Source organism: Nannospalax galili, unplaced genomic scaffold (genome assembly GCF_000622305.1).
Source record: "Nannospalax galili isolate Female #2095 unplaced genomic scaffold, S.galili_v1.0 scaffold559, whole genome shotgun sequence".
In the NCBI taxonomy this organism is placed as follows: domain Eukaryota; kingdom Metazoa; phylum Chordata; class Mammalia; order Rodentia; family Spalacidae; genus Nannospalax; species Nannospalax galili.
The window spans coordinates 616,660-629,589 of record NW_008343479.1 but is presented as its reverse complement, the minus strand read 5'-3'; the positions used below and the strand labels follow the sequence as shown (position 1 = coordinate 629,589).

The following is a 12,930-nucleotide window of genomic DNA, read 5'->3' as shown; positions in this document are numbered from 1 at the left end:
ACCAAAGAACTGGAGTCTAGGAAGAAGACATGATGAACAGCAATATAAATGAGGTTTTGGTTTCTGAAATTGTTTCTCCTCCTAAACAGTTTATTAAAGACCAAAGGTGTACAGATTAACGCCTATATACTTGACAGTGATTTAAATACTGCCCCTCTGACTTAAACATTAGGATAAATATTATCATAAGATGACTATACTTTAGTTGTACCATGAGGAAAGAACTGGAATTAGAATCAGAATATTTAACCCTAAGTCCTTCCACCCTTCTGGCTTCAGAGGAACTTCTGTATCTATAGCATGAGAGATTAATCCTTTCCTGAGCTACCACTTAGTTCTTCATAAAAATCAAATGAGCTAATGGGTCTGAGAGTGCTTTGTACTCTAAGAAGAATCTTGCAGGTATAATGACCACCTCTTATTATGGATAGAGGCATTTGTCTTTTCTCAGCTCCTGGGAGTTATTGGAAGAACAAGTTAGTAACTATGGGGAAGGCATATGGCAGCCCCAGAATCCAGGCTTCAGGTAGAATGGCAGGAGAGATGCTGCAAAGTTTGCCCCAGTTCAGAGCCTGATGCCACTGTGGCTGGCCCTTGCATCTGGCTGTGTAGCTTCCTGTGATCTCTGCCATGAGTTCCATCCTTTGGGAGTGCCTTTTCAGGGGCTGAATTCAAGTGCCCTATTGGTTTCCTGAGTTATGTACTTTGTTCTTTGAGCCCCTGGAAAGTTTTTTGGTCATACCCCAGAGCAGGTAATGCAGATGGGTAGGCAGAAGTTAGGAATGCTTAGTAGTTAAAAGCAGACAAGAGCACTAGAGCTCCAACAGCAAGACACCAATAACTATCTTTTAGCAGGCAAATACACACCAAGACATATGTGGGGAGGCAAGAAAGTAACTCCAGAGAAGCCTAACTCCAAAGTCAGTGTCTGCATGGAGAAGATCAGTTTGGGAAAGAAATTTACTGCATTTCATAGTTAGTAGAACTGGGTGTTCTTCAGATAATAGGAATTGAAAATAGCCATGGAAGTCAGGTTTAATCCCCTAACTTTGCACATATAGAAACCAAAGCACTTATCAGAAAAAGGCTTGCCCTGGTTACCCTGAATTAATAAAAGACTCTTGGATAAACCCTCAGTCTAATGCTGTTTGAGAAGAGTCATTGTTCTCACCATTTTGCTTCTCCTGATCCTAGTTTCTTGATCTGCAAACTCAAGGGAAGAGCTGATGTCTCCTGACAATGCTCTCCCAGCTCTGGTAGTGGGTGGAATGCAGATCCCAGGCTCTTGGTTAGGCCTGGAGAATCTTCTCAGCTGAGCCACACACATGAAAATCAGACCTTCTCCCTTATCCTCTCTCAGGGACTCTGTAGTAGTGCTTAATCCTTGATCCAAGACTCATTTTCACAAAGAAGAATCAATACATTCTTCAAGCAATTGGACCACAGGATGATGCCTAGGCCTATTTTGTCAACCAGGTGCTCTGGTGAGGGAAGTTGTATGAGTCACCGTTGGCCAGAAATGTAAATCTGACCCAAGGCTTCCTTTGCAGCAAAATTCGGGTCATTAATAATAGTGACCATCTGCACAGCACGTTACACTTGCAAAGAATTTTGCATACTCATTTGCTTATCACAACTATTCAGAGGTGTGTTATTGTTATACCCATTAGACTGATGAGGAAAATAGACTCTGGGTGTATAATATCATGCCTAAGGTGACAGGAAATTTCAGTGTCAGGCCTGAAACTTAGTTAAATCTTTGGACTTTATAACATAGTGTTTGTATCACCCCTTGGCCTCCAGAGACATGAACAAAAGCAGGGAAGGTCAACCAGCTTGGGGCCATCTACTTGAGCCCATGTTTGTAGAAGGGGTGATCACTGCCTCCATGTGGTGTGACAGTCATGATGCAGAGCTCAGGAACAGGCAAGAAACCCAGCCTATCCTGACCTCTTCCTTCACATTCCCACCATCTGGACTTTGAAGAATGTGACCATTTCTTCATGCCCCCTATAATTTTTTAAACAGACAAATAAGAAACAGCAGTCCTTTTGAGGCTCACTTCTTCCTGTCTCCTTCTCTTTCTCCCTAGTGTAACTACCATCCCAAAGTCGGTGTGTCCATGTCCTGTCTGTGTTTGGTTCATTTGCTTCATGAGTATCTAGGACAATGTAGAGTGTTGTTTCATGATTCAAAGTTTTCAGGAATGACGTGATACCGATTTATGCTGCCAATTGCTTTTTTGTTTCAACACTGTACTTTAGATATAGCAATATGAGTACATTAGCTTCGGTTCATTCACTGTAACTTCTATTTACATAACTTCCCTTTATACATCACAATTTATTAAGCATTTCTGTACTGGTGAACTTTTGAATTACATTTCCCCCTTAGAAACAGTGATGTAGCAAACATCTTTACATAAGGATCTTTGTGCAATTCATGTAAGAATTTTTCTTGGTTGCATATGTATGAATGGAACTTCTGGACTAGAAGCCATATTTAGCCTCAAATTTATTGGATATTGCCACATTTCTCCCCACATGGTTGTATCCATTTATAGTTTCATCATAAGTTTATGTGTTTTATTGTTTCTTTATATTCCAAACATTGTCAGACTTAAACATGTTTTAATATTTTATTTATTATTTTTATTTTATGTGTATGAGTATATTGCCTGCATGTATATAAGTGCACCTGGGTCATACACTGCCCGTGGAGGTCAGAAGAGGGTGTCGAATTCCCTGGAACTGGAATTATAGATGGTTGTTAGCAACCATGTGGGTGCTGGGAATCAAAACAGAGTCCTCTGTAAGAACAGCACGTGCCCTTAACCACTGAGCACCCCAGCCCCAGACTTAAAAATTTTTGAGCAAAGTGATTGCTGTGAAATATCTCTTGGCTTTCAAATTAGCACTCCTTTAATTTTATTAGTAAAAATGAGCATCTTTCCTTTTGTTTAAGGATCGTTTCCTTTTCTTAGCTATACATGTTGATATAGTCCACTAACTTATTTCTGTATCTCCTTCTTATGACTATGTAGATATTTTTCCTCTTCTTCCTCCTAGATTCTGGGCACTAGCCTTTGTTAGTCACAAAAAGTCTGCATCTGTGACTTGTTTTTAATTTTGGTCAATGTATTCACTCACAGGCAGTCGGTTGCTTTCTTCTGCACCCACTTGACTTTCCTGATCATAGCAACTCTGTGTTGAAAGTTGCTTGGAGCTGTGCTTTGAAAAGCCTAAGTGAATACATGGTTCCTGACCCTAAATATCTGTAGTAAGCTGAGGAATGTGTTCATATAAAAGAGTCTGTGAAGGGCCTATTTTGCTTACTCAGGACTCTCATTTGGTAATACAAGTATGCAGTGAAAGCAAAAGAACCAGGTGTCAGTGGAAAAAAACCTTAGTCACTGAGAGTTGTTTGGGCTGCTCAATGGTGACTGTGAGACATGGCTGGTTTCCCCTGTCACAGTGCATCCTGGCACACTTCACCTGGCTATTTTGACATTTTGTAGACCTAGTATATGTGGGAAAATGTCTGAGTTTTCAGACTCAAGTAGTCTCTCCTGCTCCCCCCCCGTGCCCCTCCCCCCATCTTGATGAATCTTCACTAGGGCTTGTGATGGAAAGCCTAGAATGCCATCAGATGGGAGGAATAAGCAGGCACTTTGAAATACTTTTAACTTTCCAGTGGAGAGTTCTTTAAAGCTTTGTTTATCTCTGGGTGCCTTAGCTAACCCCAAAGGAATAGTACAGCTCAGGACAGGAAGCAAAGAGTCCCAGAAGGATGACGGTAGAGTGCTGTGTTATTTATGTCTCCTGTTGCATGTCCTTCATACTGTCCCACAGGGGGAGGTGCTGTGCAGGTGCAGTGAGTGGAGAGGGCCTGCATGTGCCATCAGCCCCTATGAAACCAGTGGGTATACAGTAGCTGAGCTCAGGGATCAATTATGTTGGTAAAACTACAAAGGCAGGGAACAAACCAGAAGCTTTGTGGCTTAGGAACACTTGCTGAAAAAAGACCTGACGTTCCCAAGTGGAGCCCTTTGGCCTCAGGGGAGGTGACCCCAGCTGTCTGGTTGAGCAGCCAGAGTACCAGGCCTGGGAGCCAGGACACACCTTCTGTTCCAGTTGACTCACTTGAGTGGCAAATTCTTTTCTCCCTCACCAGCCTCTCATCTTCAAAGGGAATTCATTATGCCCCACTGTGCCATCAGCACTTGACCAGGTGTTGCATTGGCCCATTAGGTGGACACGGGCCATAGCCCCAAGGAGCATGCCAAATGAGCTGGAGAATGGCAGCTGAGACCTATTGACATCCCAAGATAGTTCTGCGGCACTTTCTATAAACCCTCCAGCTGTTTCAAACGATTTGTACGGAGCTTTCCATATACATTGTGTTCTTTCCCATCCCCTGACTTCAGCTCACTCTGTTCCCTTTGCCTCGAATGCTCTTCCACTGCTTGATTCATACACTCAAATATCTACTCCTGGGTGGAGCCTTCTCTGCTAACCCTGGGCAGAATTAGCACTCTCAATTCTGTATGTCCACAGTGCTCGGTATCACCAACAGCACATTCCCTTCTATGCTGGGGTCATTGCCTGTACTACTGTCTGCCTTGAAGGTGGATTCTATGGCTTATTCATTCTTGTTTCCCCGGCCAGAATTTGGTAGGCACTCAGCAAAAGTGAGCTGAATTAAGTGCAGTAAGGGAAACAGCTCATGGCTGCCTCTGACTCTCCCTTGGGGTGTGACTGGGAGCAGGCAGTATCTCTCTGAATTTCCTTTTCTGCAAAGTGAGTGGGCTGTGGACAAATTCTGAAAAAGGTCTTTGAAGGTTTTCTGGCCCTACTGTCTATGATTTTAAACTTCTTGTCTTTTAGTGGAAAACTCAGAGTTCATCAATCTTTAGAGACCAAGATGAAGTTTTACTTACTAAAACCTAGTGTTTTCCTCCCACCTCTAGTCTGTCACCTTTCAAAAATGTATATATTAGCAGTTTGCAAATTCTCTGACTAAAGTTTCAAGATGTTTGTATAAATTTTATGAGTATGTAAATTTTATCTTCCGTAGGTAGTTGGACTGATTATTTGTAAGGTGTTTTTTGCTATATTTTCTGATGAATTTGTAAACCTGGGTGTTTATGGGGAGAGAATCATTGTAAAGCTGTGTCTCTCGCCCCAGTGTCTCTCTTCTTACCACAGTGAAGGCTGCAATGCACATGTGACACCTAGTAGTGCCCATCCCTTGAGACAAGTGTGTTTCCTCTGCTACTGCTCTTCCCCTTGACTGACAGGTATGGGATTTCCTACACAGAAGGACCTGAGTATTCCACACATTCAAAAGGTGCTAATAGCACCCAGCTGTGATCTGATAGACTTCATACCCAGCCTATGCAGTGAGGCTGGACAGGGGCTATTACTGACCCAATCTGCAGATGGAACTAAGTCTCAGAGAGGTGCAGTGAGTTACACATGGCCACATGGTTTAGAAGATCTTCTAAGTCGGCTCTAATGAGAGCCCTTGATTCTCACTTCTGAACTTCTTGACTCTTCTTAAAATGATTTAGATTGCTTCTTTTTGAGTGGCTGTTCTCAGTCCTCTTTTCTGTATAGCTAGAAGCAGATGAATTCTATTAGAAGGGAAAGGAAGAGGGGCCAACCAATGACTGACTTTGTGGGGCAAAGTGGCCGAATGCATCAGTGAGGGAGGAAGTCAGCTTAGTTAAACCTAGCCATTTGGTGGCTTCTATCATTAGCATCTCACTATGCCAGTAAGTGAGTTGTTGAAGCCTGAAGGAGGTCTTTCTTCTGAGAGCCTGGGAGGATTCTGAGCTGCAGGGCACTGTGGGGGCACATTGCACGAGGCCCCCTTTTACTCTACACAGGCAGCATGACTTTTCAGTAGCCCTCTCTGAAACTCAGTTTCTGTATCTGTGAAATGGGGCAGTACATCTTCTCCAAAGTGCCTGGGAGGGCAGTTGTGAGGGTCAGGTGTTATGATGGAGGTGATGTGTTCTGGAGTCAGAAAGGGCTGAATTTCTTTGTACAAGGAAATGAAGGCAGTGTTTTCACAAAAGTAACAGTGCAGTGATTTGAGATAAATAAAGGAAGGCAATTCATGGCCTTCCAGTAAAAGAGATTCGAAGACTGACAAGTGGAAATTGTACTTATGTACATATGTAATGATATATATAATGTCATATAAAACTTTTCTTAGTATATTCTTAAGTTTTGTTGGGATTTTTGTTTTGATTGTTTTTACATTAAAACTAAAATTGGCCAGGTGTGGTGGCGCATGCCTTTAATTCCAGCACTTGGGAGGCAGAGGCAGGCGGATCTCTATGAGTTCGAGGCCAGCCTGGTCTACATAGTGATTTCCAGGCCAGCTGGGGCTACAGGGAGATCCTGTCTCAAACAAAAGAAAAAGGGGGGGGAGGCTAGAGAGCTCAGCGGTTAAGAACATTGACTGTTCTTGCAGAAGACCCAGGTTCAAATCCCAGCACCCACATGACAGCTAACAACTGTCTGAAACTCCAGTTTCAGGGGATCTGACACCCTCTTCAGACCTCCATAGGCACTGCACAACATGGGTGCACTTTCATTCACTTAGGCAATATACTCATACACATAAAATAAGTGAGTTCCAGGCCAGCTGGGGCTACAGGGAGATCTTGTCTCAAAAAGACTGAAAAACAAAACAAAACAAAACAAAAAACCCTAAAGTTGATTGATTTCCATTCTTTGATTTAGGACTGGAGTGTAGGGACCCAGAGGCCTTAAAATGATCTGCTCATACTGGAAGGATTTAAAGGAACTAAATAAATGGATAACCCTAGGATGTAAGGCACTAAAGGGCACCATTTCACTCTTGTTACTACCCTTTCTAACCGTCATAGAAAAAGAAGTGAGTATAGCCCTGATTTTCCTACATGGGAACCAAGAAACTCTGTGAGATCACATACCTTTAAAGGGTGAATAGCCACAGTCCCTGACCAACCTACCTGTCACTTCAGGACACTGAAGGCTGTAAGGAGAACATTTCTCAATTATAAAAATTGCTATTATGATATTGCATTATTTTCCCACAAGCCTAAGGGTATCCCTGAATAACCTCTGAGTTTACCCAACTCATGCTATTCTTGTCACAGCATTGCCTCATCTTGAGAGCAAGGTGTTCCCTGTGGCTGAGAAGCAGGAGAAGGGCCAGGCTGGAGCGCCTCTGCTCTGGGCTTCCTCCTCATACCTTCAGGCTGATCTTTTTGAGTCAATGTTTCTAGTTTTCTGTAAGATGCTGTAAACTTTGGAATTAATTTCTTTACCAGTATATACCCAAATCATCTCAAACTGAATATATTCCAAAGTACATTTCTTAATTTCTCTCTAAAATTGGTCCAGCATCCCATGTTCACTACCTTAGTCAAAGCATCACATGCGCAAGCTGCCCTTCCTAGCATCTCTTGTCCACACTCTGTCCTGGAGACTCTGCTTTCTCCATTGATAGCCTTTCTCTGCTTTCAACCCATCACCACTGCTATGGTCAAGGGCCTTGCCATTTTTCACCTAAACTACTGCAATCAATGGCTTCTCAACTTGCCTTGTTATTTCAACCGGGCTCCACAATCAGTCTCTAGAAACTCAATTATTTTAAAAACTACAAACCTGATCTTTTAGGAATCTTTCAAAGGCTGCCTATTGCTTTCAATTCTGGGAACATGAGTGCTTCTACCTGCTTAATTCTAGCCTCACCTGCTGCCACATGCCTTACAAATTCTCTGTTCCACTAGCTCAGGCTGCAGTTCCCTCAATGCACACTACTGTTCTTCCCTCCCCATTTTACACATGAAGCATGCTTTGCCCAGGCTATTCCTTCTGCCTGGATGTCTCTCTTCTTTGCAAGCCTGCTTTTCTTCTATTCTAGGAAATTTTCTTGACCCCTTGGCAATGGTCATCAAAATTAGGCTCTCCTTCCTATGAATGCTTTAGAGCCTGTGTATGTCTCAGTCCTACCATAATTAACACATAACTGAATTAACTGCTGTGACTGTTTGCTTAGTATCAATCCTCTAAGATGATTAAAGACAGAAAAGAAACCTCATTCACCCTAAATTTCCAACTCTATACATCTGTCTCCTGTAGCTGGAGCTTGATAAGTATTTATTGCTAAGATGGATGGTTACAGAGATAGGACACTGTTTTACATGGTGCCGTAAGGTTCAGTTTGCAATATGTTGAAGACTAGTATGATAGGTTTAAGAGACATGGCATTGACTAACAGAGCTTTCCTCTAAAGTATCCGGATGAGTGGGTGGATAAACAGGGTTTTAGATAAATCTATCTGAAATCACCTCTGTGTTGGGCTTTGGCAGGAGCTTGGCAGCAGACAGTGAGTGGTTTTACTCTTCACAGAAGCCCTGGTGACTGGCCCTCTGGTGTGCCTTTTCCAGGGATAGCTGTGCATCTTGACCATCCAGTGTGTGGCTTGGTGGTTAGGGTAATAATGTGCTAATAAGAAGCTCAACCTGGAAGTGATTTATGAGGGTTCCCTGGCACAAGTAGGACTTCCCTCAAGAAGCATTACGGTGCCTGGCATAGAGTCAGCAGAGCATCCTTTCTTTATTCTACTCCCTCTAGTTTTCACCATGCAGAGTTCTTTGTTCAGTTCTGCTTGTAACTGAATTAACATTTAAAATGCAGATTCCCAGGTCCTTGCAACAAACACGCTCAAGCCTCAAAGTTGGCCTTTAAGTTGGTTGGAGCATATTTTCAAACAGATACCATTGCCTGGCTGTTGGTTATGACAAAGCTCTCCTGTAATAGAGCTTGGGCTAGACATTGTTTTTAACCTCCACGGATCAATGGTGTGAAGGTTTGTGAGCAAAAGCAATTCCTAATGTCCCTAGGCACCAGGCAGGCAATAGAGCTCTCCAACAGTCCCTGGGTTTGGTTCATGTCACACAACTCTGCTTGAACACAACTATGCTTAACATAACTGTACTTGGGTTCACATTCCAGAAACATAACCTGAGTTCCCGTACAAGGCTTGGTTACCACAGCACAGACCAATAATTATTATCAATAATGAAGCTGATAATCAGTGTTTGAAGTGAGTGGTAGCAATTCAAAGGCAAATCAAATTTTTTTCTATTTTCTAAACTCTCGTATTTGTGCTAGTTCCTCTGAGCTCATGAAGCAGCCTGCGAGGAAGGCAAAGGCAGAGCTAGCCCCATTCTATAGATAGAATCTAGACACAGAGAAAACAGGCAACTTGTACAAGGTCTCACAGATGAGATTACTGACAGCAGACTTCTGAGTCCCTTTTCCTGCTGTGCTTCATTCTATCTTGCTTGCTCAACCCCAAGGTCATGAAATTAGAAAACTAAGGATCGTTTTTTTCTACAATGACAGGACTATATTCTAAGGTCCAACCATTTCTATAAAGACATTTACAGCTATGGTTTTATATAATAATGATGAGTACACATTTAAATAAAGGGAAGAATCCCCATTTCTGAGTTATTAGAGGAGGAGAGTCAGTACTGACTGCTAAGGCTCGAGTTCTACAAGTCAAGGAGGCTTCCAGATATATTGTACCAATCAAACTTTCAGAAGTTTCCAGTGGTGAGGCAGAGCTTGCACCCACATATGAGGGTCATCTGTGGGCAGCTTTTCCTCACTCTGTGATTATTGATGTCTCGTTGATACCTTCAAATCAGTAGGCCACGTTGCAAGTACTTACACAATAGAACTCAACAAATCTTATATTCAGGGGTTTTCACTACCATAGAACCAGTTGTTAAACATTTACCAGCCACCAGCTTGCAGCTAACTGTGACTAGCACCAGCTGGAGCTCAAATGTTCTCTATTATCTGCATAGGATCATCTTTGGGGTTAGTTTTACTTCTAACCACAAGTCATACCTGAGTGCCATTCCTTAAATGGGAGATTCTTTCCATCTGAGCTTGCAAAATCTCACTGATGGGTTTCCACTAATAGTTTCTCACATTTGTGTAGCTTGCAAAGTATTTTCATATCCTTCATTATTTCTGAGCTTCATGGGCGCTGTGGGGCAGATGTCATCTTTCCTTGGTAGAAAGGAAAAGACTGATGATCTGACAGGTGATGGGACCACTCCTGGGGTTGTAGGCCCTCAAGTATCAGAGGGGCCTTGGACTGTCTTCAACCGTCTAGCTCTTGTGCACCTGCCCCTTTCGCCAGCTGCTTCCATCACCTAGGAAGGACACTTACAGTGCCTGGAGATTAGGCTACTGGCTGAAGCTTAGAGATGACTAGCTGAAATCTGGGGTTAACACTGGTCTGAACCTTTGATAGAAAAGGACAGTCCTGCATGGGAATGAGTATGTGAGCATGCACTTACCCATTTCACAGATGCACTGTAAAGAAAGGCAGCTGCTTTTGTTCTACCTTTATCCTTGCTTCTCTCTGTGATTCCATTGACACTGCTACGGGGACCTTGCATTTTGGGGCTCTGCTCTCAATAGGAACTTGTGGCCTTTCAAATGACCCAGCAGACAAGCTCTGCTTCCCCTCTTGCATAACCCCCAGCCTTGTTGCGGCCTGATGATGTATTGATTAAAAAGCATTTCACAACACATTTTCAAAACATGCCGAAGGTCAAGATTGAATGATTCATGGGCAGTCAGATTTCTTTCTGCCTTAGTCCCTCTATCTTTTATTAGTTAGGTTGGCTAATGGAAGTCCCTGAAGAAACTAAGACAAAAGTTAACTCAGTCCAGTCCTGGCCTGTGGGATTAGTAGTTTCAAAAAGTAACTCCTAATTGTTTGTGTAGAGATGGACCTGCTGGATCCCATTGGCTTTTGATGCTTAGTGTCTGGAAGATTAAGAGATAGAAAGGGAAGATTTCAGTGATCATTTTGCCACCTCTGGATCCCAGAGCACCAGAGAGCAGAGGTACTCAGGTGAGCAGAAATGTCAGATGATGTTCAGGGAACTTTACAGCTCTGGTAGCCTGTCGTTCTACATTAGCCCTTAAGAGCTGGAAGAGATGAGCCCTGATCCAGGCTTGCAGATCATGCTGTCTGCCTGAGGCCAAAGAGGCTTCCAGTGGAGCAGAAGAACGCTTTGGAGCATGGCAACACTCAGTCTGGATCAACAGTAAGGGATCTGGGATAGTACTCAGCCTTGCCACCTGAATATTCTGGCAAGTGGCTTGGCCTTTTAGCACCTCAGTTTCTATTACCTAGAAAAATAAGGTGGTGACAGTGCTTCCTTTTACAGGGTTATTTCCAAGAACAAATGGTAGAATGTATGCAAGTGTCTCAGAGCACAGGGATTAATAGGTGGACCAGTAGAAAGTGTGAATTTTTATTCTTCATTTGCAGGCTTTTTACCTTTCTTCTAAAGTAATCTATTGTACAGAATTAAAGTTTCTGAATGAGTTATGTGGAATAATTATGAGACAGGAAGTTTCTAAGTGCCCTCCCCCTGGGCTTGTTAGACTTTAAGTATTATCCTGAAAGTCCTTTCATTCTACCATAACATTATCACAGACATAGTGTTAGAAAGTCAAGGCAGTAATGCTGTCTGTCCATTTTTCCCACCAGCCTACCTTTCTTTAGTCGCCCCTCCCTCCACATATCCTGCATCCACTCTCTCCCAGGCTGCTGCAGGCAGAGGGGCCCTCATTCCCCCCTGGGGAATAAGCCTGTAAGAAAAATAGCAAATTCCACTATGTAAAACACATTCCCAATGAGAAAAAGCAACTGTGTGTTTCTGCCTCACTGGAAATGTTCCCCAGCCCTGTCTTCTCATCAGGACGTGTCAGAGATTTGAGAATCACAGCTCTCGTTACCTCTTCATTTTACAAAGGAGTGATCTAAAGCTCAGCACAGAGAGGTGGCTTTCCTAAGACCACACAGCTTACTTGCAGTCAGGATTTAGACACCATGCTGTTCCATTGCACCAGATGTCAAAGAGAACCCTAAGAACCCAGAAGAAAGAGTGAAATAGATCTTTGTAGAGTGTCTCAGACATCTGGTTTTCAAGGGCAGTTTTATGTTAAGCAGCAATGAAGCCTCAAAAGCTATGGTAGCTTTTGAATGAACTTATGTAACCAACATTTAGCACAAACATGTGTCATCAGACACCTGCCAGATCTAAGTATTGGCACCAAAGCTGCTTTCATTGTCAAAGAAAAGAAGGGAGAAAGGAATTTGGCTGAACAAAGCTGGCAGACGTTTTTACTAGAAGATTCAGAGGTAATTTCTAGAGGAACAGAAATATACTTTCAAAGTCTTATAATTTATTTAAATGTACTTGAGTGAATTCAGTAGAGAAGTTAAGAACACTGAGGGCCAGTTGGTGCCTGAGGTCACCAGGCTCCTGTCCTTTCTGTCTGCTTTGGTCTCAGAAGGCTGGAGATGGCAGACCTAGAGGTCGCCCAGAGCAATGTTCAAGGTTGCTGATCTCCATCTAGCCTCCTCAACAAACACACCCTGAAGTGCTTTTGGTTCTCACTGGAATCTCTTCTGTTTAGCACAGTACAAGGAAGTCAGGAAGACATGGAAACGTTTCTCAGTCAAACTGAGTCCTTTGAGTCAAACAAAGAAATCTGGCCCGTTTTATGGTTTGAACCTGAAATGTCCCCGTAGGCTCATGGTTTTAACACTTAGTCCCCAACTTATGGTACCATTTTGAAGTCTGTGGCGCCTTTAGGAGGTAGGGTCTGGCTGTCAAATGTAGGTCACTAAGGGATGGCTTTTAGACCTTGGTTTTGGCAGTAGTCTCTACTTCCTGTCTATCACCATGCTAACAAGCTCCCAACCATGCACCCCCGCTGCTGTGAGCTTGCTGAGCCTTTCCCATTATGACGGGCTAAAACCCTCTCAAACCGTGAACCAAAATAAATCTTCTTTCTGTCAAGTATTTTGAGCATGACAATGAGA

At 43.0% G+C, this 12,930-nt stretch overlaps 1 long non-coding RNA gene across 1 annotated transcript in view; it reads right to left on the bottom strand.

Moving 5' to 3' along the window:
- LOC115071469 overlaps positions 1-10,475 on the bottom strand; it is a 14,376-nt gene extending 3,901 nt beyond the window's left edge. Inside the window, exon 1 of the long non-coding RNA XR_003850557.1 lies at positions 10,382-10,475. This is a non-coding gene — a long non-coding RNA (uncharacterized LOC115071469). The remainder of the gene's footprint in view (positions 1-10,381) is intronic.
- Between the last annotated feature and the right edge of the window lie 2,455 nt (positions 10,476-12,930).